Raw genomic sequence first — 26,128 nt, forward strand, 5'->3', positions numbered from 1 at the left:
CTCAGCTTTCTTAATTTTTCAATGCCTCTGTTCTACCTCCTTCTAGATTTTTCCATCCCTGCGTGGGATGCTGTACCCTGCCACTTCACTCTGGGCGCTACTTGGGACCAAATTATGGGCCTCATCACAACTTCGGTGGTAACCCTTAAATCCGGCGGTAGCGTTATTACCGCCGGATTTAAGGGTCCGCCGAATCAGGGCTTCAGTGGATTTCGCCCCAGCTCTGAGCTGGGGGGAAAAACGCCGAAAATGTGCACTATTACCGCCGGCGGGAAATCCGCTGGCGGTATTAGCGCGAAGATTCCCCATTGAGCCCAATGGGGAATGGGGCATTCCCGAATGGGCTCAGTGGGGAATGGGGACTTACATTACCGGCAAACTCGTGATCCGGCGCTATTAGCGCCAGGAAGTTCGGCGGTAGGGCTAATACCGCCCGGCTAATAGCGTTACTGTTACCGCCCAAGTCGTGATGAGGCCCTATGTCTGTACCAGGCAATTTCCTGTGCCAAGATGCACAGAGCCACTTGTATCTGGACAAATCGAGGGCACGTCCCAATAGTGGCAATGTCATTTCCACCTACGTGTATTACCATCACTCGGGTGCAGGTCTCCAATGCAGCTGCCTGGGCACTGCGGGCAACAACGAATGCAGCCAGCAGCCCCCTGCCTTATAACTGCTCCCTGGAGCCCCAGCTGGATGTGGCTGGGACCGGGGATGCACCTTCCTCCTCTGAGGAAGGATGAGTGGTGCTAGCTACCCCCTGGGGGTGTTGGGCCAGGACGGCCCACTATGCAGGCTGTCCCTCCAGCACCCCCTCCGGGGGCTGGCCAGCCCCTGAAGTTATGATAGGTTATTTATAACACGCTTAATACCCAGAGGTTTCTAAGCGCAGACCCGGGGATCGAACCTGTGTTGCTCCGTGTCTTCTTGCTTCCAAGGCGAGCGCGTTGCCGCTGAGCTATCCTCCCGAGAAAAACAAGCATGTTTTCACTTGTGTATAAGATAGGCACTTGCTAGGCAATGCTAACCCCCCCCCCAGCTTTCCGTGTACCGTATAACAGCTGTTTTGCACATACACTATGCAGATTTGTTGTACTACGGTTGTGATTTGGCGCAGCAAAAAGAAAACATATAACCTAACAACACAGAGTCAACCACGTGTGTCCGCCCCGCCACCCAGAGAACGTATCCACGCGGGTTATAAAGCCCTTTTGAAATGCGAGGCGTAAATTCATACGGAATAAATTATACACCCACCGCTTAGCGTATGCAAATACAGCATAAGCCCGCCGCTATGCGTACACACGCAGCGTATGGAAAGGGCCATTCCACAGCTTTTGCACACACACCATCGACCCCCTGCTCTTGCACAGACTGTGGCAGCCCCCCCGCCCCGGCCCCGGCCCGCCCTTCTCTTCCCCCTCCAGAGCCCTGGCTGCAGAGGGCTGCACACATTTTTCACATTACACCGGCTCCTCCCATTTCCTCCCTCTCCGTCACATGAGCTTGGACCCCGAAGTGCAACAGTTCCAGCCGAGGACGCCAGAAACTCGGCATCCGAGGATCCAAACACCGGGAGCCAAAGGCAGAGGAAAATAGGACCAGAGACCCGGGGCATAGGATCAACGACCCAGGCGCTCTGATCAACGGGGGCAGAGGACGAGAGCCCGGGTCCAACAAGGGGCTCGGGACCAGAGACTCTCGCGGCAGAGGATCAAAGATTTAGTGGCACGGAGTAAGAGGTGCAAAGTGACCTGAGTCTCAGGAAGTCCCAGCCTTACTCAGAGATAGCGGAGCAGAAGACGAGGCGCGGTATCTCGGGCCCAAGAGCACAGGGATAGAGACTCCGAGCAGCGCACCGAGAGACTAGGGAACTCGGAGTCACAGGGCAGGGGACCAGAGACTTGGGGGCTCAGTCACACAGGCAGAGAGCCGGACATTTAGCAGCCCAGAGTCTCCAGGCAGACGACCAGAGATTTGGGAGTAAAGAGTTACGAGCTGAGAGCCCCACACTCTGCTGAGAGGACCAGACGTTTAGGAGCCCAGAGCACAGGCCTCGATGAGCAGAAACATAGGGTCAGGAGCCCTGAGTTACATTCATTCATTTGGGGGGCTGTGGATTCGAGAGTACGGAGGACTGGGAGACTGAGTTCAGGCATTGGGCTAATAGTTGGGTCCTGAACAGGAGTGGACACCCTGAAAATCTGAGGTACAAGGGATGCTGAAACCAGGAGTGCTTATTCTCACGAGTTGATACTGGGCAGATACACTGACGCCAGCTGCCACCACGGCACAGGGTCTGGAGGTCACTGCCACAGGCAGAGGATAGATTGTGATATCCGCAGAGAAGAAACTGTTGCCTCCACTGTTTCCCTGCCACAGAGAAGAAACCCTGGCTCCTGCTTTGCGCCCCAAGCTGCAGTGGAAGGTCGTTGCTCTCTAGCACATTCTAGAGGCAAAGGGAACAGACAGCGAGACACCCGACAGCTTCTACAGCAACAGATCCCAACCAAAGACACTGTGAGGAGCTTCTCCGGACTTGAAGGAAGACACAAGAGGATCGCATATCAGATTCTGGAGCTCGTCTGAGCAGAGCATAGGGCGGTAGAGTCTGGGATGATCCAGCACCGGCTTAACTACAGAGTAAAAAAGAATCAGTGAGACTCTACAGCTGGTCCGAATAGAGTACAGGAGAATCTTAGAGACACTACATCTGGCCTGAGCAGGATTTGTGAGATTCTAGGGCTGTTCTGGGTACAGAGGAGCAGAAAATCTTCGAGACTCTACACTTGGTTTGTGTCGAGTCAGGGGCCACCCTTGGTGTCTGTGCAAGATCAAGAGGTTTTTAGAGCCGCACGCAAGCGGGATAAGGGCTAAGGCTTCACCGGGACCTGGAGGTCGGCTTGACAAGGTAATCCATGTTTCTTTCTCTTCCCTGTTTGGGTTGGATGACCACTGAGGGTTTGGTGATGGGGTTGTGCAGGGAGGAGGCGTGGGTCGCAGGTGAAGGTAAGGTGTGTCAGTATGCTATTGTGGTGGTGCAGAATTAGCTATGTCCCTGTATGGTCAACATCGAAGGGCGCTTGTTTGTCACACAGGGCCTGTAGTGGAGGTTCTGGACCTCTGTTTGGTGACATGTCGCTCGCGATGCTGTGTTGAGGCTCACTCGGCATGTGGTTGTCTATAGCACTTGGTGTAGAAATCTATTTGATTGTTGTAATGCAGTGTTTGTATCTAATGATTATTAATGTACATTAAGTATTTGCATTTCATTCTCTTGCAACTTTTTTATATTGTGGTGAGCGAAAGGTTTGTTAAACAAGCCAAACGCTAATAACAAATTAAAACAAATGTTGCTCTTTCTATTAACCAGAAACACAAGATAAACCTTCCCAGTTGATGGTGTAGCTTTTGAGCTTGTCTGCCCAGAAGCTGCAAGCTATATGTCTCGAGTTGTGCTCACGGGAACCCAGACATACAGGTCCGGGACTGACGCCTGCCTCCATGGAAGACTCCTTCGTGGTTTATTTACAGAACAGACTCAGGATATTGAGAACAATGGAGGGGAAGCCCAGGAGCCATGGTCAGTCCCCATGCTCCACAATAACAAGGGCTCTGCTTAGAGTTGCTATCTCAGAAGGAGAGATTTATCTACCAATGCTTTCATTACATACCACATGGTTTGCGTCACATTATGGCACACTATTACGCACAAGTAGGTGTGAGGTGGAGTTTTATAGGAGTGTACTGCAGGTACTTTTCCCAAAAATACAAATTGGCTAAGATCGGAGTTGGTGTTGGTGGGTTTGTCAGTGCAACCTACGGATATCTCTAATGCATTTGGGAGTAAGCACAGCCTAAGGAAGGGAGGAGTGGCAGTGGGGTAAAGGATGCTAGCCGGGCAAGGGGCTAACCAATGAAGGGGCTGGTTTAATATTTCTCAGCAGAGGCGTAGACAGAGTAGGGCCTGAGCGGGCAAGCCTCACCCAAAATCTGTAAAGGCCCACTCGGCAGCAGTGTGTGGGCATTTACAGATGTTAATGTCACTGCATTGGGCCCAACTACTTTGGCTTTGGCTTCAGGCCCCGCTTGTAAGACAGTCCTGGCCACGCCACTGTTTCTCAGGTTCCTTGGGGGCCCAATCCAAAGCGCTCTGGTAAATCCACCGATCATGTCGGTTGACTACTCAAAGTTTCTGAACAGTCATTCGGTCTGGCTTGGATGCTACCTCTGATTCAAGTTATGACAATGCCTTCACTTTCCTCCTGCATGCTGGGATTGTAGCACTTGCATTGAATCCGGAGAAGATGCTTGACGAGGATGCACACCTTTCACCGTTCTTAAAAAAAAAAAATAATCAAACACCCAATTTTGATGACCCTCTCAAATGTATCCCTCCTCAAATGAACACCCACCCTGCCTTTCCTGATGATAATAATGTCACACATGATTGTGAATATGTACATTGCATCTGTGTCAATACTTGCACTAGGCCGTAAATGTCTATCTCATTTATGTTTTGTTCCCTTAGTGTACATATGCATTACCCCCTCACCACCTGGTATATTCTCCACCATACACCATTTTATGCAAACAAGTGGGAGCTTCTCGAATGAGAACGAAGACGGACCTGTTCTGTTTTAACGTATGACTTGTGAAGGCACCCTACCCATGGACTGCCGCTGCCGCTATATTTGTGTCCTCTGTTATTTCCAATAGAAATGGCATGCTTCCTATTACATGCGTCTCCCTTTCCCCCTCATATTTAACACAAACAAGACTATATAACGTTCTGCAAAGCTCTAAAAACATGACTCTTTTTCGTAATACCAACCGCGACCTTCTGAAGCAATTGAGCCCTAGCAACCCGATGATTTATGCTCAATGAGATCCCGAACATTGTCATCGCTGAATCCGCCTATTAATTTGCTATTAAGCAACTGCATGTCTGAAATACAGAATATCGATCTCTTTAGATCATAACTCCACACAAACTCTCTCCTCCCATCTCACTATGCTTACTCTCTACACCATCACACAATTAGAGTGCAGCTACACCCCTCGATCAGTTCGGCCTAGCTGCTCACATACGAACATTGCACCTCATCATTCTAATAAAACGCAGCTATATCCCACGACAAACCGGCCTAGCTGCACACATAAGCGTCCTACAGGCCTGACGCAGCCAGAACCCAGTCTTGGTGTCCACCCGCCAGATTGCACACATTCTACCGATATCAATACCATCACACCTAATGTTAGGATGCAGCTACCATTAGGCAATTACACCAGCTGCACACATAACTGGTGCACCCAAGCACCCTATGACACCTGCACCACGGTCCCCGAGGGCGTTCAACCTACCAGTGCTTTGAGGTCCTACCAACGATATATAGAGCGCTATATAAATGTCAAGTAACACAACGTAAATAGAATTAAAAAATATGTAACTGCAGTCATTGGTGCCTGGAGGTTCAGAGGCTAGGAGTAGTTTTAGGGTTTAAATATCTGTAGGATGATTTTAGTCTTGCAAGTGATGTGAGGATTGCAAGCTGCTTTGTAACCATGAGAAGCATTTCCAGCACTCATTGACCCCCGTCAAAAGGACTACTCTAAAGCCAATTTTCCACAGTTTGGGCCTACCTTTGCTTGGCTGTCCCGCTTTGCGTTGCTCGTCTGCACAACGCTTTTCCATTTGCAGCCACCACTCTAAGTGTCCCTCTTTGGCTAGTCCCCACTGTCTGCCAGTACTTGCATACTTAGGTTTAATTGGACAGATAGGTAGGATATATCAGTAATTGCTGACCTTTACTCTTATTGCCAGTGTTTGAATGAGACAGGCAGAGTTCAGGCATTTGCAGCCACCCCTCTAAGTGTCCCTCTTTGGCTAGTCCCCACTGTTTGCCAGTACTTGCATGCTTAGGTTTAATTGGACAGATAGGTAGGATATATCAGTAATTGATGACCTTTACTCTTATTGCCAGTATTTGAATGAGACAGGCAGAGTTCAGGCATTCACACGGGTAGTCTTAGCATCCACCAAGTGGTCAGGGTGCTCACTGCAGCCAGTGACGACCAATCACATCAAATGTGCGCTGAGATTCTGTGACTGGCTCAGGAAGCAGTAGATTCCGAGTGGACTCGACATATAGGACAGACCTTGATAGGAGCTAGTGACCACGCTCACAGAGACCGTACTGCTTTTATCATGGCTGAACGCATGTACAAATGCCCCACTTACATGCACCTTCCCAGGGCTTTGATAATCTCTACCAGGCCGTCAGGTAATGGGACAGTGACCAGACACACTGGGATGTCTCCACCCATCTCGGTATACACTGTGCCACCGCCAGTCCTAAAAAATACCAGGAGTGGACTGTGGCCCCTGCAAAAGGGATTAGGACCCCCCGTAGAGCGTGTTAAATTCCCCCCCCCCCACTCCCCAAGGAATAGCTTTTGGAGTCACCTACTCAATCTAAACCAGGGGTCTGCAACCTTTGGCCCTCCAGATATTTTAGAGCTAAAACTCCCATCAGCCCCACTCATTATAGTCAACAACAGGGGATCATGGGAGTTCCAGTACAAAACTTCTGGAGATCCACAAGTTGCTGCCCCCTGATTAAACCTTTTAGTGTAGATATCTGGTGTACAGCGATCGTGAATAACTTCACCTTTGTTAAGATCTAACTTTTCTTGGAGGTACTTTTCTGCTAGCTAATTAGCCAGTGGTACCGACTCGTGTTCTGCTTGCCCCACATTCATCTGCACCACATACGAGTTTGTTTTGTTTTTTCTGCTAACGTATCCTACAACCCAATTCTGCATTCCTTAATGGACTTGCACACGCAACCATTTCCATGGTGGGTGCATACACAGGCGTTCTCTGTCCACCAGATGTTGCAGGAGTATTGCTCTAGTGTCTGGGTGTAATTTACATACGGAACATCTTTTACATTGGGATGATGGCTGTCCGCCTCCAGTTTACAAGCAACATATTCAGTTTTCTGGAAATCTGGGCAAGTGCAAAAGCATTAAGGCTCCTTAGTCCATTTCTTTCCCCGAATGAACCTGTCAGTTTTTTGTTTTGCAAGGCTAGTAGTGCAATGTAGTTAGCAATACAAACCATATGAACATTGGTGGAACCTAGCAGTGGTGACCTGGCTTACTCTGGAGTTTTCGCAGTGAGCCTCTGCGCCATGGGGCTAGGGCCCAAGTCAAAAAGGAAGATCTTCCTGGAATCATTCTAGAGTCATCCAATGACTCCATCCTAGAATCACCTATGGCTAGTTTAGGGGGATCATCCGAAACCATCCCAAAGTATGTGTATAGGCCAAAATATTTAAATGAGATGACTCTAGAGTTATCATAGAAACTACTCCAGGATGAGTTCTGATTACTTCCAGTGATGATCTTGTATTACTCCAGGGTGACCCCATGACAACTTCAGGATGGGTGGGGATTACACCAGGATGACCCCATGACAACTTTAGGATGGGTGGGGATTATGCCAGGATGACCCCATGACAACTTCAGGATGGGGGTGGGAATTACTATAGGATGACCCCTCGACAACTTCAGGATGGGTGGGGGGATTACTCCAGGATGACCCCATGACAACTTTACGATGGGTTTGAAATTGTGAACAATTATTGCAGACCCCTTCAGGAGGAGTTATTTCATGTTGCTTCCAAATGATTTAGGAAAAGGGTTTTGATTCCTTGTGTGTAAAACGGGTGGTATTACTATAGGGTGAATCTAGTTAGACTAGTGTACTAAAGGGAATTTGCAGCCGTTACTTTCCATGTTTGCTAGAGCACTCAAATGTCATTAACTAAGTTTGCTGATTTAGTATACAAAACTACAAATCCAGCCCACAATGCCATGAACCAACCTGTAACCGCCCCCATTTCAGTTCTCACCTCTAGCTAGCTGTCATGATCCGTAGGACGCGTCCCTTTTGGAGTTCCCGGTCCTTGACACAACGGGGCTTGCACTCCGTAGTACTTCCAACATGGCCGTCTAACATAGAACGCTCTCCACCAACCTCCACGTCAGATGTAGCACGTTCTATAAAGAGGCCATGCCCCCGCGGCCCCGCTCGTCTCAACGCTACCGCTTGCAGTGGCTAGACGTGTGCTCCGTAGTTCGCCGTTGCTGAACTCTTGATTGCTGGTTCCCTGACCCTTGCTTCCCCCATCAATCTTCCCTTCCTCCTTATTCTGCCTTGAATCCCGGATCTTGTGTACCCGCCTCCGAGTACACCTCCTTCGTTTCCTAGACTTCCCGGAGATTCCAAGTGTCCCTGGATGTAGAACGCTGAATGCACGCTGGAACCCGAAGACGCTTGTGCAGGGTTGTACAAAACCCAAACCGTACGCAAGAAGACTCCTTCCAAGAATTCCAGCAAACATCAAAGTCAGGTGAAAAAGGGGGAAACCTGTGACAGATTGAGACGCCAACTAACTGAAGTCAGTACGGACATGGAGGCGGCCGTTCAAGATCTCATGCGCGGCATGCAAGAATTAACGACTGAAGTACAGAATCTGAAAGCGGAGAATGCTGCATTAAAACAATTAGTCTTGTCCCGTGACTCCGCTACTAAGGAAAGCATATTATTGGGCAGCATAGTTGATAAATACGATGGGTCTGCAAAAACCCTTCGTGGATTCCTTGACTCCTGTTTAGTCCACTTTACCTTTAAGTCCTACTACATTTCTACCCCCAGGGCTAAGGTGGGCTTTATAATTTCGCACCTTTCTGGGAATGCATTAACCTGGGCCACACCTTTAGTTAATTCCGGAGATGCCCTCCTGGATGACTACGACAGATTTATACAGGCTCTTAAGACCATGTTTGACCGCCCAGAACAGGTCTATAGTGCTCAGGAACGTCTAGTTGATTTCCAACAAGGCTCCCAGGACATGCTTACGTATGTAACGCGCTTTAAACAATTGGCTAAAGAAGCGGATTGGTCCTCAGAAGCCTGCTTTACTCTTTTTCGAAGAGGGCTAAATGAAGATATCAAAGATGAACTAGCCAGAGTGGCTCGCCCAGGTTAATTCCAGGCCCTTATGGATCTCGCTCTGCAGATAGACTTTCGTATCCAGGAAAGGAAGGCAGAGAAGAAGAAAACCAAGATGCCCTTCCAGAAAATTCCTATAGAGACCTCCTCGAAGTCTGATCCTACTCCTGCCCCTGTTAATGAACCAGAACCCATGCAACTAGGGGCTTTCCGTGGACCCATATCCCCGCAAGAAAGGATGCGAAGGATCCACACGGGGTTATGTATGTATTGTGCCTCAGATAAACATCTAGTGAGAGAGTGTCCTTTAGCCCCTCCACGGCGTTCGGGTAACGCCAGATCCCGATCCTAGATGGAGCACGTCTTCGGGAGAGAGATGTTTGCTCCACATCTATTCCTTCCTTGAACTCTCCTGGACAAAACAATCTAGTGATTTTACAGGCCTTTCTATCGCCATCCAAGAATGAAACCTACCCCATTTTGGCATTGGTGGATTGTGGAGCCATTGGGATATTCATAGATCAAGATTGGGTTTTAACCACCACATTCCAAATGAAACCCGAGACATCATGCAACCTGTCGAAGCAATTGACAGAAGACCCCTTTCATCAGGACCCATAACCCTTCAAACCAAGGAAATAGAGCTCTCAATAAACCACCATCGAGAGAAGATTACATTTGACATCATAAAGTCTGCCCATTACCCAATGGTGTTGGGTATGCCCTGGCTACAAAGGCACAACCCATACATCAACTGGGCAGCAGGTTCCTTGTTCCTGGGTTCCGAACATTGCATGTCTCATTGCCTACTCCTGGATTCGGCGCCGACCCCTTCGTAGGGTACATCGGCAGACCAGCAAGGCCCACTCAGTCTCAAATATCATCCTGGTTCCTAGGGCCTATCAGGAATACGCTGATGTGCTCTCTTCTGCCAAAGATTACATTTGACATCATAAAGTCTGCCCATTACCCAATGGTGTTGGGTATGCCCTGGCTACAAAGGCACAACCCATACATCAACTGGGCAGCAGGTTCCTTGTTCCTGGGTTCCGAACATTGCATGTCTCATTGCCTACTCCTGGATTCGGCGCCGACCCCTTCGTAGGGTACATCGGCAGACCAGCAAGGCCCACTCAGTCTCAAATATCATCCTGGTTCCTAGGGCCTATCAGGAATACGCTGATGTGCTCTCTTCTGCCAAAGTTCAGGCCCTACCTCCTCATAGACCTGAAGACTGTGCTATTGATACTGAACCTTCAGCTGTGATTCCCTTTTGGAAGGATGTTCATCTTATCCGAACCTGACAAAAAGGCCCTCCGTGAATACTTAGATACCAACCTTGAAAATGACACCATACGACCATCCAAATCTCCAGCTGGAGCTTCACTGTTTTTTGTTCCTAAAAAGGATACTAATGAGCTCAGACCTTGTCTTGATTATCGTGGTCTAAATCAATGCACCCTGAAGGATCGTTAACCATTGCCCTTGATCTCAGATATCCTGGAAGCCGTAAGAGGAGCCGTAATCTTCACAAAATTAGATCTCAGAGGAGCCTACCATCTGATCCGTATTAGGGAAGGAGACGAATGGAAAACCGCCTTTAGAACACCGTTTGGTCACTTTGAGTACTTGGTCATGCCCTTCGGACTTGCAAATGCCCCAGCGGTCTTCCAACGGTTCATGGATCGGGTGTTTTCTGATATGCTGTTCCGCTTCGTCATAGTATACCTGGACAATATCTTAATATTCTCTTAAGACCATCTTAAGCATGAGGAGCATGTTAAGGCAGTGTTTCAGCGGCTACGTGAACACAAACTCCTGGCTAAACCCGAGAAGTGCCTCTTCCATGTCTCCTCTGTTGACTATCTAGGATCTGTCCTTAGCCCAGAAGGAATTAGGATGGACCATGCAAAGGTAAAGGCCATACTATCCTGTCCCATTCCGACTACCGTAAAACAAATCCAATCCTTCCTGGGGCTTGCTAACTTTTACCGGAAATATCATACCTTCTTTTTCGGAGATAGTTCAACCAATCATTGCATTGTTGAAAAAAGATACTCCCTTCCATTGGACAACACCCCAAGATGAAGCATTCCAATGGCTAAAGACAGAATTCACACAAGCACCCATCCTGGCTCAACCTGACATAAATCGTCCTTTTCTAGTGGAAATGGACGCTTCTAATTACGCCATTGGAGCAGTCCTAAAACAAGAATTCGAGGACAATCTGGAACATCCCATTGCTTATCTTTCATGGACTCTAACTCCCAGCGAGACCCATTATTCCGTTTTGGAAAAGGAACTCTTAGCCATCCGTCAAGCCTTCACAGAGTGGCGTCATCTACTTTAGGAGCGAAACATCCTGTCCAGGTCCTCACAGACTATCAAAATCTTCAAGTATTACAAACTCTGGAATGTAGAAATAGCCGTCAACCCCGTTGGGCCTTCTTTTTCGCCCAGTTCCAGATCCATCATGTGCCTGGGACACAGAACATAATTGCTGTCACCTTATCTCGACGTCCTGACTACGAACCTCTTGAAGATAGGTAATTCCCTAAGATGTTTCCCCATATGATTTTCGTGGCACAAGCAACCAGTCTTCTAGAAGACATTCGAATACAAACTCAGCCTTCTGAGCTTTGGAAGGAATTTTCAGGAAGGAATCGATGGAACCTGAAAACTAAGGACGGATATCTATTCAAGGACAATGGTCTAGTCGTTCCTACGCAGAACTTGCAGCAAAAGATCATACACCTCTGCCACGATACCCTTCACTCCCGACATCGTGGAGTCACCAACATCCTACGTCTGATACAAAGACAATTTTGGTGGCCTAGAATGAGGACTGATGTACATCGGTACATACAAGCCTGCGCAGACTGTAGTCAAAACAAACATGACAACCAGAGACCGGCGGGTCTCTTACTACAGCCCACGCTACCAACAAGGCCCTGGGAAATTATTGGTACAGACTTCGTTGTGGAATTGCCACCTTCCAGGGGATACACGACGATCATGGTCACCATTGATTTGTTCACTCATATGGCTCACTTTACACCCTTTCATATAAACTTCCATCCTCCTCAGAACTGGCTGAAATTTTCCTGGAACACATATTTCGACTTCATGGACTTCCTTCCAAGATCATATCAGACAGAGGTCCTCAATATATTTCTCAGTTTTGGAAACACTTTTGTCGAATACTAGGAATTCAACGCTCCCTCTCTTCAGGATATCACCCACAGACTAATGGGGCTACTGAACGTGTGAATCAGACCATAGAACAATATCTCTGTTGCTTCACTACCAAAGTCCAAGATGACTGGTCTCTCTTAATACCTGTGGCTGAGTTCGCCTACAACAATTCGGATCATTCGGCGCTCAGGATCAGCCCTTTTTTCTGTAATCAAGGATTTCATCCTTCAGTGCTACCTTCCGCTCTTCCACACCCTACACCTGTTCCTACAGTAGATTCTTGGATCGAGGCCCTCATCAATGTACAGAAGGAAGCCAAAGAGCACCTAGAAAGAGCCTGAAACTGTACCAAGCAGTATGCGGACTCCAAAAGAAGACCAGAACCCCCTTAGGCAGTAGGCGATAAGGTCTAGCTTTCCTCGAGACTACTGCCCCGACCTCTACGACCGAACAAGCTGGCTGCCTGGTATTATGGTCCTTTTTCCATAAAAGAAATCATAAACCCAGTGGCCTTTCGACTCAAACTACCAGACTCCTGGAAGAAGATTTATCCAGTTTTTCACACTTCTTTAAAAAAGCCATACATCCAGTCCTCCCGGAAGTCCCTCAGACCCAACCCCGTGGTTGTGGATGACCAACTGGAATATGAAGTATCCAGAATATGCGACTCCAGGTACAAACAGGGTCAACTTCAATATCTGGTTGAGTGGAAAGGATATCCTCCTAGTGAACGCACTTGGGAACCATTCTCAAATCTATATACACCAAAATTACTCAGAAGGTATCATCTCATGCACCCGGGGAAAACCTGGTGGGACAGGTTTTCGGAGGAGGCATGCTGTCATGATCCGTAGGACGCGTCCCTTTTGGACTTCCTGGTCCTTGACACAACAGGGCTTGCACTCCGTAGTACCTCCAACATGTCCGTCTAACATAGAACGCTCTTCACCAACCTCCACGTCGGACGTAGCACGTTCTATAAAGAGGCCATGCCCCCGCGCGTCTCAACGCTACCGCATGCAGTGGCTAGACATGTGCTCCGTAGTTCGCCGTTGCTGAACTCTTGATTCCTGGTTCCCGGACCCTCGCTTCCCCCCTCAATCTTCCCTTCCTCTTTATTCTGCCTTGAATCCCGGATCTTGTGTACCCGCCTCCGAGTACACCTCCTTCGTTTCCTGGACTTCCCGGAGATTCCAAGTGTCCCTGGATGTAGAACGCTGAACGCACGCTGGAACCCGAAGACGCTCACGCTGGGTTGTACAAAACCTGAACCGTACGCAAGAAGACTCCTTCCAAGAAATCCAGCAAACATCGAAGTCAGGTGAGAAAGGGGGAAACCTGTGACACTAACATGGCATCACACCCAATAAACTCCCACAATTACAAATCACTGCACTAAAATACACACTTTCAGTGACCTAAACAGAATCCAGTAAAGATCTACCTGCATGACAGACTGCCGATCACTTCACCCAATATCACTATGAGCAGCTAGCAATTAGTTCAACCATTCACCACACCCAAGAAAACATTAGCTGCACCCCCCCACCTCCAACAGAAATCAAAATAGCACAAAAACATGTACCATTTAAGTTTGGCACCAACCTACAAATTCACCAGATCAACTACATAGTTCTACACACAAGAGCACTTGCATCTTCAGTTTCTCATAGGAGCGTGTGAGCTACAATTTTTTTTGTCGATTAGTAGCAGGGGCTGACGTAGCAACCAAACTCGGTTGTGGGGATGTTCCAATTCCATAGTTTATTTTTTAAAAAATGTTTTAAAGACTGTAATCTGAATGACTGCGCAGGTGTGTGGGGATGTGTAGGTGTCACTTCCCTGTTCAAACAGGCATGACCATCATACTGTAACAAGGACACACTGTTGAGAAGACATGGTGATAAAGTTGAGCTTGTCAAATTAGATCTGTCCAACAAAACATTTGTAGCAGACAATTGACTGTTACTTTATAGTGCAATATTTTGTAGTTGTTGCACAGCTACATCTTTGGGAACTGCAACATTACACCGAGACATCTGCCGATTTTAGTCTTTCAATTGTCCAGGTGAAGTAAGAGGCAGGTTCTGAGGAAGGAATGAAGACCACTAGCCATCCCTACCAAAAAACGTAGGTTTTCCAGCTTTTGTGAACAGCCATTAATAAGTTTTGGAATAGTTAGTTTCCACCCATCAGCTTTTACAATATAATTCTCTTTTTTTCACTGCATCTTCTTCTTGTAGTTCACTCCAGATTCCACCAGTAGCTGCTTTTACTCCTCTTCCTTTCTTTTTAAAGCCTCAATTAGTCCCTCTTCATCACAATCGGTTTTCAATATTTCATCAAATGTTTTCTGTCTCTTAATACAGTTTCTTGGCTGCGGGTATGAAAAAGGCAAGTTGAAACTTCATAATGTGACTGCCAATACAACAAGCATTTTGCTTGAGCTGTACACTGGGGTAAGTGACTCCCCTTTAAGGGCAATCCTATCAGTCCTCTTGGATTTCTGCTTATTCTTGCTCTCCTTGGCTTCCTCCCTCAATCCCTCCCTATGCAGCTACCCACAACTCGGTCTAGCTGCACACATACTCTGACCCTGGACTACGGTCCCCAAGGGCGTTCAACCCATATCACTTTGCCAATAATATAAGAGAAATCAGTAGACCATCTATACTTTAGAGAGTTACTTTAGAGGAAAGAGATGCTGTAAAAGAGTGGTGGGCATTGTGCAGAATTTGTGTGAAAAAAGGGAATGCCACCACGAAGGGACGTCATATGTGCCCTCCACCCCCCAACATCAAATAGATGCACAATAAAATACATTGCTTACTTTGTATTTGTATTTATTGTTTTATATAGCGCCTTAATCCAAGGTGCTTTACAGTTAACAACAAAAAACACATCAAACATGGAACCGTAGAAGCAATAACAGTACCCATGAATCAAACCAGAAAATCGGCATTTAGAACTATTTGCATACGAGAAAGAAGAGAGAGTGGGGGCTGGAAGGCAGAGGGAGAGAGAGTAGTGAGTAAAGTGAGTAGTAGGAAGAAAGCAGATTTTAGGAGAGAAGGGGAAAGATAAAGAGAACAAAGAGAAGGGTACTCGAAGGAGGGAGAGAAGGGTGAAAGGGTGAGAGCGGGAAAGGTGTCAGGGAGGGGAATGAAGGAGTGATTTCAATGAGGAGCGGAAGGAGGAATAGGTGGGGGTGGAACAGATAGAAAAAGGTAGGGAGTTCCAGTGTAAGGGGGCAAGGAGCTGAAAGGAGCGGAAACGAGAAGAGGCACAAGGGGGTGGGGGAACAGAAAGTAAGAAGAGATCAGCAGAACGAAGGGAGCGAGAGGGGGTGTAGAATGAGAGAGGAGAGGTAAGGAGGGGCAAGGTCGTGAAGCGAGACAAGACAAGACAAAGGAAGTGAAATTTAAGTTGGGAGTGGAAAGGAAGCCATCCTAGGTAGGAAAGTGAGTTGGAAATGGAGTCGTGGGGAGAGAGAAGACATAGGGTACGGATGGCAGAGTGGTAAAGGGATTTGGCGGGGGGGGGGTAAGATGGGAAGCGGGGAGACCGAAGAAGAGAGAAGAATAATAGAAAAGGCGACAAAAGATGAGGGAGGAGATTAAAAGTTTGGTAGCATGGAAGGTATGTATTGTATTTGTATTTGTATTGAGAGAGGGACGGACTTTACGGATGTTAAAGAGATGGTAGCAGCATGCCCGAGAGGCGAGGGAGAGGGAAGAGTCAAAGTAAATGCCAAGATTGCCAGCATGGTTGGAAATAGGAAGATTAGAAGGGGGAAATTGAATAGAAGGCGGGGGAGAGGGAGGAGGAAGTGTGTTAGAAGGAAAGAACAAGACTTCAGTCTTGTCAGTGTTAATAGAGAGATAGTGAGATGACATCCAGCTTTTAATGACAGTACAACAGGAAGAGAGATTGAGATGTAAGTCAGAGGTGAAGGAAGAAAAGGAGAGGAACAGCTGGGTATCATAGGCGTAGAAATGGTGAAAAATCAGGAGATGATAGCACGACTGCCTTGAAATTCTTTTCTTCACGCGTTTCTCTTCTACTTTCTTCAAGATCCTCTATCATACGTTCACAATTAACTTCACTGGGAATTGCCATAGACTCAAATTACCCATCGTTTCAATCACACAGTGTATTGTCAGAATCAAAGGAAAGCACATTAAAGAGTGCTATGATATGTTATTGCCTAAAAGAAGAAATAAAAAAGTAAATTTAGTATGCACCAAGTATTTGTGAACCGGTTCTGTACCCAAAACCATCAATTTATAGTGGGCTTGCTAGGGATGTACCTGCCTAATGTGTCCCGATTTGTGAGTGAAGCGTCTCTTGGTGCTTCGTAACTTCCTCCAAGACTTCACCCATTGAGGCTTTAACGAGTTGCATCTGCTCTCTAATAAAATTAGAGGTGGGTGTTCTGGAGAGGCAATACGTTCTTAACTGCAGAGCTCTTGTACCTAAATGCTGCAGTCATTTTGTGTGTCCTTTAAAAGACGAGCACCTGTTTCCGTTTCTAAAATGTAACTATCAACCATAGAGAGTCCCAGCTTGCAGACAGCAACATGTACAGGAAATGATAGGGACCAGAAATATTAGGGAATGCAGGGACAGAAACCAATGACCAAAGCAATCTTTACTGGGGGGAACAAAAAGTAAATATTACACCTTAACAGGAAGGCCTTTGCTAATAAACGTCCAGAAGGGTCAGATGTCTCCCCCCGCCCCAATAAACATTGCTACTGTGCCATAAATTATGCATTACAGCTGAACTAGTGCAGCGCTCACAGCAATGGAAAATTCCTGCAAAAAACTAAAAGCAAGCCATGGGTACATTTTTCAGAGGCATGGTTTCTCACACATGCGCCACGGCCCAATACATGTAGTTAAGGTATTACTTAAAGGGTCGGGTTTAATTTCCTAATAACTGCTGTCAGCACAACGGAAGCATTTATTTGTGATTAACCCGTTTGATGAACATAACATCTTTATAAATATCACCTGTGATACACAAAGCAAGAGGCACACAAATTACAGAGTATTGGTGTGGTGATCAGACAAAAAACAAAAACAAAAAAAAAACCATCTCAAAGAAAACTTGTGAACGCAAGTTTCAGCAGTGTTTTTCAGTTTAGAAATTACTTTTTTTCCTATGAATGTGTAAAATGAACATTTGAACAACAATAATGTGTCCAGCATGTAGAATGCCTGCTTTCAACAGTGATCCCTCCCACCCACCTGCCACAGTGATGTTCATGGCCCATTGATTTCCGTGGTGTCCCTTTCAGGACACAAGAAAACAAACGGGATGAGCAAACAGAGCCAGGAAATGCACGAGTGATGGCTGGTGAAAGGAGCACTGTGTAGATTAGGTCACAAGCCTCCAGTTTCCCTCTGCAAAGCTAGCGGGATGAGCAAACAGAGCCAGGAAATGCACGAGTGATGGCTGGTGAAAGGAGCACTGTGTAGATTAGGTCACAAGCCTCCAGTTTCCCTCTGCAAAGCTAGGGGGCTTGGTAAAGCCTGGTCATGGCTGAGGCAGGCCGGGTCCCAAGATCCAGCCAGATATCTGAGGCGGACCTGGCCAGAGCCGTCCCATGGACCAGAGGGTGTGATCAGACAGAGGGGCAGTCAGTTAAAGCAGGGGGGGCCGGTGTTGTATGATATCTGGTTCACCCACGGCGGATTGCTGGAGCCAAGCAATCTGTCATGGGCGAGCCAGATATCGTACAACACTGGCAATGCCTTCTTCTGTCCCCGCCCGCCTCCTCTCCCCCTGTGGCCCCCAAGGTGGGGGCACCAGCGTTGCAGTGATCTGGCCCCCCTGCTTGCCTCCTCTCCCCACGCGTTTGCCTTTGTGGGTCCAAAGGGTGAGAAGGAAGCAGAGGGACCGGAAAAGGCCTGAAACGCTTGCTCCCCGTCACCCCCTCCAAATGTGGTGTGGAGGGCTGAGCCGAGAAGCAGCATCCCTTGCCAAGCAAGAAGACGCTGGTGGCACCAGCAGGAACACAGCATGGACGCTCCATACAAATGCAGGAAAGCGCACGTCCAGGCAGCGTTCATTTCCTGTTTCGTGGCCATGTCACACTGACTGGGCATGGGGGGCCAGTGGCTCACCATGCACAGTTAAGTGAGGCAAACAAAAACTATTTTTTCTTTTCTCACCTTCCTGGATCACACGCCCCACAGATTGAATCCCTCTGCCTACAGTATGGCTATTTTCTTTTTTTTTTTAAACCCTTTTATTTTATTGATTTTACTACATGTTAAACAGCTCCCCAACTGATCCCCCTGACCCCCCCCACCGGCCAGAGTCGACTTCTAGGCTTTCCTTGGTCTGTTCCTTTAATGGACGGGTCACTGTAGTTCACTGCAGATCCAAATGGGTTACGCGCTGGGGGCACCACACAACTCGAAAGTCATCTTTGAGAAAGGATAGGGTTTCTCCCCAGTCTCTTGCGAAGTTATGCACGTTGTTGTCCATGGCGTACGTCGCCCATTCCAGGGCTATAATTTCCCATATCGTCCGCAGCCTGTCCTGCAGCATAGGTACCTCCTGGACTTTTCCACCTCTGCGCTATTATTGTCCTAGCTGCCAGTGTTAGGACTATTCTCACCTTTTCTCGAGATCTGGGTTCTCTCGCGGCCGTGCCCCCCTTTATTCCTAATGAGATCTGTTCCAGTGGTCTGCTTCCTCCTGGCCCATAGGCCTGGTCCTGCGCCCTCTGCACCTCCCTCTAGAATGGCTCTATTGTTGGGCACCTCCACCAGATATGCTCTGCTGTGCCATCCATCCCGCACCCACTCCAGCAGTCCCCTGATGTTTCCGGGTATAATTTATGGAGGCAGGCTGCTGTGTAGTGCCAGCCGAGTAAAATCTTGTACCATGCTTCTTGCAGCTGGGGTGCTCTTGCCAGTTTGGGGATTTTCCCCCACAGGCTCTCCCATTCCTCCCTTCTGATATCTCTGCTCCCATCTCTGCATGTACAGCCACTGTTACCTAGGAGTAGCATTGTCTAATATACTGTACAGATTAGACATCAGCTCCTTGGTTCCGTCATTGGATATGAGGAATTTTTCAAACTGCGTTGTCTTCCTGACTGCTGCCTCTTTCATTCCGGGATTCAGTACCGAATGTCGTATTTGCACGTACCTAATCCTCTCCCCTTTCTTCACTGCAAATTCCGTTTTACATTCCTCAAATGAGAGTATTCCCTCCCCCCCGAAACATATCCCGCAGCTTCCTGCACCCTCCTTCTTGCCATTGTTTAAAGGCCCCCTTCTCCAGCCCGGGTGTGAATTTCCCGTTATTGAATATAGGCGTAAAGGGTGACGGGAAGGTTGTAATTTCTCTGGTTCCCACCAATTTATCCCAATTTTCCGCTACTAATTTGGTTATGGTGCTCTCATACATGTGCTTCGGCCTATGCTGCTTAGGTAGCCACAGCACTTCTGCCAGCCTGTGAGGCGCTACTGCCCTATCCATTTCCACCCATTGCTTGTTTTGCATATTCTCCCCCTCTTGAAGCCATTCTCTAATTACTCTTAGCTGCGTGGCCTCATAATACTGCTGGAAGTTTGGTAGCACCAGCCCTCCCTCCTGTCTGGGGGCCATCAGTAGATGTCTACTGACCCTTGCTGTCTTTCCCTCCCAAAGGAACTCGGTGGTCAGGGCCTTTATCTTCCTAAAGAAATTTGATGGCACCGCCTGTGGGATCGCCTGGAATAGATGCAGCAATCGCAGAAGCGTAACCATTTTAACTGCGGGTAGTCTTCCCACCCAGGAGACTTATGGAAGTCCCGCTTAATGCCTTTCAGTAATGGAGGATAATTAGCTGCATACCACCCTGCAAGGGTCGCCGTAATTCTCACTCCCAGATACCTGATTTCCCCCCGGGCTACACACAAAGGGGTTGGCTGCCCTCAGTGTGTCGCGGTCCCCTGCCCCCAAGGTCAGATTCAGTAGTTCAGACTTACTGATGTTGACCTGCAGACCTGAGACCTCCTCAAACTCCTCCAGGAAGACCCTGCTTGCCTTGATGGACTCCATTGGTGTTGGACCTTTCTGCCTCTGCAGGTCGGAGGGCCATTTCTCTAATGGGAAATAGCTGCTTCAGTGTGAGTGGGCTCGTTCTCATTAGACGAGGGGACCTCTTGCTCTCCTGTTGATCATCAACTTGCCCCGAATGTACTTTTTCTGATAATGTTCAAAAACACTTTATAGCCAACCCCCATAGTGCTATAACAAACTCCTCAATGGTCTCACAATACTTCTGTTGTCTGATGGCAAATGGAAAACAAGCCCAAATGTTATTCCCCCTTCACCTTGTAATGCTTGTCTATCTTGGCTATGCATATATCAAACTGAGTCGGACCCTGCTGACGCTCCCTGGAACCGATGCTGGGTTTGTGGATGGTCCAACCACATGAGGGACAGTCGACCAAGGCCAGGGACAGCACCCCTGACCATCCTGAAAGTCTGGGCTGGCCTGCATTGTACAATTTCGTTCTGTGAAAGGGTCCCTGCTGGGCCCCCTGCGACTGCTGCTGCACTTGGAGATGGTGGACTCACATGGGAGACAGATTCTGAAGGCCAGGTGGGAAAATCACCGCCAGCTGTCCTGGAGTTTTGGCTGGGCTGCATGGAGGTATTGGCACACTGCCGGGGCTCCATGGTGGGGAAAAGCTGTAACACAGGCCAACCAGAGGTCCACTCGGAGGTGATGTCCCCGACCTTGGGCGGCTGTCCCCCATGTGGGTCGATTGTCCCCAAGTCCATCGTCAGTTCCGGTGAGCCCGCGCAGGGTCCCGGCTTTTCCCAGAGGGAGAAGTTGTAACGCAGGGCAGCCATAGCTCCAGGATGGTCAGGGGTGAGATCCCTGGCCTTGGGTGGCTTTGTCCAATGTGGGTCGATTGTCCCCAAATCCAGCGTCAGTTCTGGTGAGCCCGCGGAGGGTCCCCATTCCTCCTTGGAGGGAAAAGCTGTAACGCAGGGCCAGTCAGAGCTCCAGGATGGTCGGGGGTGAGATCCCTGGCCTTGGGTGGCTGTCTCCCATGTGGGTTGACCGTCCCGCAGCCCAGCAGCGGTTCTAGGAAGCCCCGGCAGAGTCCCACTCCCTCTGGGAAGGGGACCCTGCCAGAGCTCCCTGGGACAGCCGCTGCACTTGGAGATGGTCGCCCCATATGGGAGACAACTGCCCAAGGCCAGGAACATTACCCCCAACTATCCTTGAGCTCTGGCTGGCCTGTTTTGCAGCTTTTCTCTCTGGGAAAGGTTGGGGACCCTGCAGGGGCTCCTTGGGACTGCCGCTGGACTTGGGGATGGTCAACACTTTTTCTTTTTCACCCAGGTAGGTGCACCCACACATGAGCTACTGTTTTCATCCGGACACCTGTGGAAATGTGGGAAGGTAGGACATGTGTTGTTGGTGGTATGTTTCAGTAGTTTCCAGGTGGGAAATGTCTGAAAATTGTGTTTCTTTTTCCCCCTAAATTTCAGACTTTGCTAGGCTTTTGGGTAATAAATTCTAGGGCGATCGCGCAAGTCAGACCTCTGTGGGTTCCCACGGGAGTCTGCTCTCCTGGAATACTTGGGTTACCAGTGGTTTAGCCTTTTTCCTTTGTGCCCAAGTAGGTGCACCCACACATGTAAGGTACAGTTTGTTAGACCTCTGTGGATTCCCACGGGTGCCTTTTCGGAAATGCATTGGGTTCCGTTTTCCTTGGTGGCTGTGAAGCCCTACACCCAAATCTGCAGGTTGTCCACAAGAGCAAATTCCCGCAAAATCTGCTCTGCTGAAACACTTGGGGTTACCAGTGGTTTAGCCTTTTCCCTTTGCGCCCAGGTAGGTGCAGCCCCACATGAGGTACTGTTTTCATTGGGACACCTGTGGGAAGGTAGGACATTTGTTTTCTCTTGGTTTTCATAACGTTTTCATACATTTGCTACTGCACTTTGTTACACAACCCTTTCATTTCCCAAATGTGACCTACATTTAGTTGCTGATTTAGGCACTGTATGCTTTTGTAACCTGCGCAAGTCACCTACCCTTCAAAAGTTCTGCCTGTGCTCTTTTAAAATTGGTATGCTTGCCATTCCTCCCATTTATTGTCCTTATTTACATATGCTAAGTACGTCTGTTTAGCCCGTCAGCATAAAAACCCTGTGTACCATGACTCTGTTTTTGGCTTGTAGTATTGCTTGTTTTGTGAAACAATACAAAAAATGTGTGATTTCTTAACTGGAAGAGTCAGGGAATGTAGCGTGGAATTGCTTTTGTCATTATTCACAGAAGCCATTACCTTACAGGTCCAACCATGTCCAGCACATACCTTTTTTTTATCTGTCATTTTTCCAATTTTTCCCCAAACTATGGGCCTTTTCCCTACATTGGCCTGACCTGCGCAAATCACCCTTTCCTAAACTTGAAATTTTGTCTACTTTTCAGAAATCCATGCTTTTCTATCTTCCCATTCAGCATCCTACCCTCCTCTTCCATTCCGTCCACGCATGGACTGTTGGGGTAAACGGGTAAAAATCGCCTACCTCTCACAAAATTGATATTAACCTTATAAAAATATTTTTGTTTTTGGTTTCCACTCAACCTGTTCTTGAAAGCCTGGAAAAAGGCGAATTCAGCACAGCAAACCATTTGTTCCTATCTCTTACAAGGAAAAAAAAACGGGCTTCTTTGTACATCATTTAATTAGCATTTTCTGAAAAAACACAATGTGCTGGTTATTTTCTCTCGCACCCATACAGCAAACTAGGATTCCTTGGTGGCGTTATGACCGCCTACATGTGAGAAGAAAGGGGGCCAAATTTGTCCGAGATATCACATGTAACAAAAAAGGTTACAACGGATCGAATGACAACATACCAAAACAACCAAAAAAGGAAAAAAGACTGCTGCCTTTGAGCGTTCCCGGCTTCCCGCCCCACATTCCAGTTGCTTTCTACCCGGACCTGTGCGCAAAGAAAGAAGACTGCATTGCCTCCCTGACTCGCTTGTATGCAGAACTACTTGGTAAGAAGGTAGTACAACACATTGCTTCTGCTAACATTTTAGAAAATGTTCCTTTAAACCAGTGGTCTTCAAGCATGTTTGGTCTGGGCCCCCCCTGAGCAAAATTTGGGCAGGCCGGGCCCCCCCAGAAATGACAAATGGACAGTATGTACAAATGGCTATGAACTATTGCACACAGTCATTGCACCCTACTCCCAGTATAGTCCGTGGGCTCCCCCACCTGCTCCCATCACAGACACTTCGTTGCCTCATCCCACTCCTACCCAGTCCCTGGGCTCTCTCCACCCCATCACAGACCCTGGGCTCTCGCCCATCCTGCTCCCACCACAGTCCCTGGGCACCCCCCGCCCTGTTCCTAACACAGTCCGAGTGCCAGTGGGAGCTGGTCATTTTTTTTAAGTGTAGGGGCATAAACATTTCCCAGAAAAATGCCACCCCGACCGAGCGCAGCGAGGGAGCCCGAACCAATCGAGAAGGGTTTGGGGTGGGGGGGAGGTTTAAAATGCTTTTGCTGTACAACCCTCCTTCCCACTGTACCCCCTCACTCGCCAAAAGCAGCTCAACGGACACAAACACACACACACCAATCTCTCTATCATTCATACGAGCACCCATCACCATACTCGCTAATAACACAAGCATACCTGCATCCTTACACATATTTAAATAACAAATAAATGAACATAAACTTACCTTCTGCAGGGGCCTGCGCGTGGGTGCTGAAATGCCCCTCTCCAGGTTGCTCTGTCCGTATGTGCGAGGAGGCGCAGGAGCTCCCCCTTGCACATACAGACATGCAGTACCCCAGCCACCATTTCCAATGAGCTATGCAAGGTTGGCAAAGCAAAACGCCCCCAGCCTTGCATGGCTCAGTGAGCATGTGCGGCTGGGGAATTGAAATGTCAAATGGAAACAGTGTTTCCCTTTGACAGTTCAGCCATCCCAGGAACACTCCCTCTGCTGGAAAAAGCAGCTGAGGGAATGCTCAGTGTTTTACTCGGCTGGCTCCTCGGCTTCTCCATAATTGCTGAGAGGGGCCAACGGGTGGATGCCTCCTCGCCCATTATGGATGAGCTGCCAGGCTCGGACTGGCCTATAGGGCAATGCCTGTACCAAAAATTCAAAATGCTAGTTTAGGCCAGTCAATATCGACCACTTTTTTGGCCAGTGTGGGCCAGTTTCAGTTACTTCACTATGCAGCTAGTAGTTTTGGTCATTGTTGCTGAATAAATATTCTTTAAATATCACAATCTGCTTGCATTCTAACAAAAAACACTACCCTGGGTACTATTCAAACAGTCTGTGACTAAAGGAATGACTATCCATTGGCAACTATGGGACACTTTTTTTCCTTGGTGCCTGAGACAGTTTTATGGTCCAATCCGACCATGTGAGCCACCCCTGCCCATTTCCTCCATTCTAAAAAAACTAAAAATATATATTTTTTTCATTTCATGCTGGAGTCTCGCGCGCCCACTGGGATGAAGCTGCGCCCCACAGTTTGAAGACCTCTGCTTTAAACTGGGTAGATAGCGTTCGGCTGGTGCTCAAACAGTAGTTTGCATAGTTCAGAGTGCATTCTGGACAAGAACAGGTAAATTGGAATCCTAGCCCAGATTTTTTTCCAACGTATAGATGCCTGCCTTGGTTGGATCGAGTGCGTGTATTGCAATCGCTTTGCTGTATTACTGCTTCCCCTTTGGAAGGTGTCCCGCGCCTGAAAGGGTAAATGGCAGAACGTAGCTTTACTCTGTTCTGTCCCAAAAAAAAGTCTAAACGGCAGAATCATTTCTCAGTTAGAGTTGAAAGCATATATTGGAAGTTGCTGCTGTTCTGAGCACTTTCAGCCGCAACCTTTCTTCTTTGTTGGTTTTAATTGGATCGGTTTGAAACTTGGTACTGTTTTCTGCAGTTCGGAGAACTTTATTTGTTTAGAGTTAGCATTCGGGACAGGAACATATGGAACTAATTACACTTCTTTTCATGGTTCAGTCGAAGTTTTATCCCCATGCAAATTGTTGTTCGTCCTGGCAGGAGTCCTTTCTCGTACAGAGTTGGCTGCAGTGGTGCAGCTAGGATTTATCAACCAGGTGAAGCTGTGCTGTGTACACATGGGCCTATGGTAAAGTTCAGCATAAACCAAGGGGAACATATTTGATGAGACGGTTTGTTTGCTTTTGCTCGGTCCCGCGGACAAGATCCGAGTTTGAGTTTTGATGGTATATCTTTATTGTATTGTTTAGAACAGCAAAATGGTACTCCTTTCATAGGCAGGGCAAGGATGATGGGCAGAAAGGTTCTGGCCAGAATTCAAAAATACAGGCAGTGCAAAGATCTCTGGAGGTTTACATGCATGTGTAAATGGCCCTATGGGGTGAGCCCCTTGCATGGACAGATGTAACTGCTGCACAACAGTAATCTGCATACAAAAGTGTGAACATTTGACCACTAGTAATGCAGTGAGACCAATGCCCACTTTTTGTCACGAGCTTTTTTACACACTTTTATTTTCTTTAAAATAGGCAGAAGAAGCGCTCTCTAATCCAATTTTACAGGGAGTTGCCATCTTTATGCATTTCTTTTTGTATTCCTGTAAAGGTTATATAAAACAGGCCTACAAGGACCAGAATGCAATCTGATATGAGGTTTATTATTTCAGTCCAGAAATTGGACTACTTGAGATCCTGTGCTGTGGGTTGAATTACTTTGAAAAGTTCTACACAGGCCCCTCAAGGTCCTGTGTGATGGACGGATGATATAGTGAATGGGTTCCACTTCTATTTAAAAAGGTGTCTGCCCTTTAATAAGTGACAAATGTACGGTGTCTTTCACTGTAAGAGATTATGCCCGGCTGGTGTAAGGCTCAAA

At 47.8% G+C, this 26,128-nt stretch overlaps 1 protein-coding gene across 2 annotated transcripts in view; it reads left to right on the plus strand.

Annotated features, from left to right (window-relative positions):
• Window positions 1-1,499: 1,499 nt before the first annotated feature.
• The window catches only part of LOC138452876 (tetraspanin-4-like), a 312,157-nt gene continuing 287,528 nt past the window's right edge, over window positions 1,500-26,128 (plus strand). The window contains exon 1 of one of the 2 annotated variants that reach the window (XM_069605227.1): window positions 1,500-2,912. The gene's annotated coding sequence lies outside the window, so the exon portion shown is untranslated. The remainder of the gene's footprint in view (window positions 2,913-26,128) is intronic. The other variant, XM_069605228.1, reaches the window with a different exon arrangement.

This window comes from Ambystoma mexicanum, chromosome 1p, assembly GCF_040938575.1.
Source record: "Ambystoma mexicanum isolate Mex_15411 chromosome 1p, UKY_AmexF1_1, whole genome shotgun sequence".
Taxonomy (NCBI): Eukaryota; Metazoa; Chordata; class Amphibia; order Caudata; family Ambystomatidae; genus Ambystoma; species Ambystoma mexicanum.